This window comes from Lacerta agilis, chromosome 1 (assembly GCF_009819535.1).
Source record: "Lacerta agilis isolate rLacAgi1 chromosome 1, rLacAgi1.pri, whole genome shotgun sequence".
NCBI classification, from domain to species: domain Eukaryota; kingdom Metazoa; phylum Chordata; class Lepidosauria; order Squamata; family Lacertidae; genus Lacerta; species Lacerta agilis.
In genome coordinates this window covers 8,072,269-8,074,356 of record NC_046312.1, presented here as the reverse complement: position 1 = coordinate 8,074,356, position 2,088 = coordinate 8,072,269, and positions in this window count along the sequence as shown.

Below are 2,088 nucleotides of genomic sequence, written 5' to 3'. Positions count from 1 at the left end.
GAGCCTGGGTAGAGGGGAGGGGGGGAGGAAAAGATATTTCTGTTTCTCTCTCTGTTATTTATTTATTTATTTATTTATTTATTTCTCCCTATCTTAATTTTGCTCCTTCCTGGGCTCCTGAGGAGGATGCCGGGCTGGGAAATGGCTTCTTCAGCGGCGATGGCGGCGGCGGCGATGGTCGGCCGTGGCGCCTCCCCTTCCCTCCCCTCCTCTCTCCCTTCCAGGGGGAATCAAAAGCGGGGAAGAAAAGAAAGGAAAATAAAATAAAAAAGGGGCTGCTTTATTAACAACAGGCTCTCTCACCTGGCGAATCTCAAAAGTGCAGATGAAGAAAGCGGGCCGGCAGCTGACAAAACCCTATTATTATTATTATTATTATCATTATCATTATACCGCTTTATATTTTCAAGGGGAATTTATTATTATTATTATTATTACCCCGCCCATCTGGCTGGATCTATACCCTCCAACATTTCTCCTATGAAAATAGGGACGTCCCATTCCATTATTATTATTCATTTCATTTCTATACACCTTTATATTTTTAAGATTATTATAATTAAAATTATTAATAATACATACATACATACATACCCCACACATCTTACTGGGCTGCCCCAGCTACTCTGGGCAGCTTCCAACATATATAAAAGCATAATAAAAAATTAAATAATTTTTTTAAAAAAATCTTCCTGATATAGGATTGCTTTCAGACGCCTCGGGGGTCAGATAACTCCATACCCTCCAACATTTTTCTGATGAAAATAGGGCTGTCCTAATGGAAAGCAGGACATTCATTCCAGGATGAAATCAGAAACCTGTAAATCGGGAACATCCCTGGAAAATACGTCTCCCCAGCCACTCTGGGTGGCTTCCAGCACATATAAAAACATCACCACCATTACAATTTCTATTTCTATTTCTATTTTTAATTTATAAATTTATATTTATATATGTTGGCAGTGATGCTCTTGTGACCCATGTTAGATCATCCCACGACCCAAAGTAGTGGGTCCTGGCCCCTCAGCTGATGTTCACTGCTTTACACTATTATTACTACTATTATTAAAATTGATTTACTGCCCTTTGTCAGAAGACCACAGGGCAGTTTACAACACACAACACAAATGTAACTAATGTCATAGTATAGAAGTCCTTAGTAAAAGGCATGCAGCATGGGTGCTTTATGGGTCATGGTTTGCAGCACATTAAAACATCAAACGAAACAATCAAGAATAAAATGTTACTGAAGAAAGTCAAATACAAAGTATACATTCAAAGCAACCTAATTAACAGGAAACTAAAACATCTTAATCGGGATGCGGGTGGCGCTGTGGGTTAAACCACAGAGCCTAGGGCTTGCCGATCAGAAGGTCGGCGGTTCGAATCCCTGCGACGGGGCGAGCTCCCGTTGCTCAGTCCCTGCTCCTGCCAACCTAGCAGTTCGAAAGCACGTCAAAGTGCAAGTAGATAAATAGGTACTGCTCCAGCGGGAAGGTAAATGGTGTTTCTGTGCACTGCTCTGGTTTGCCAGAAGTGGCTTAGTCATGCTGGCCACATGACCCGGAAGCTGTATGCCGGGCTCCCTCTGCAAGTAAAGCGAGATGAGCGCCGCATTCCCAGAGTCGTTTGCGACTGGACCTAACGGTCAGGGGTCCCTTTACCTTAAAACATCTTAAAGAGACTTCAAAACAAAACATTACACTGGAGGTCAACTGTAGCATACATACCGGTAATTTAATACACACAAAGTTAACAACAACTAAAATCTTAAACATTTCAAAAGAAAACATTGCTAAATGAAGTAAAATATAAAATATATGGTCTCTGGCTTCTTGAGCAGCCTCAGCTTTTGTAGCTGGAGTCAGTGATTCGACAATGAATACCGGTAAGTCAAATTTGGGTATTTGTGTTTGTTTCATAATATTTCATGGACTCAACTGTACAGTTGGAAGGGGACACAAGGGTCATCTAGTCCAGCCCCCTGCAGTGCCAGGAGTCTTTCACCTGATGTGGGTCTTGAACCCATGACCCTGAGATTGAGTTACTGAACAAACTTAATAGTTAAAAATAAAATTATTAAATTTA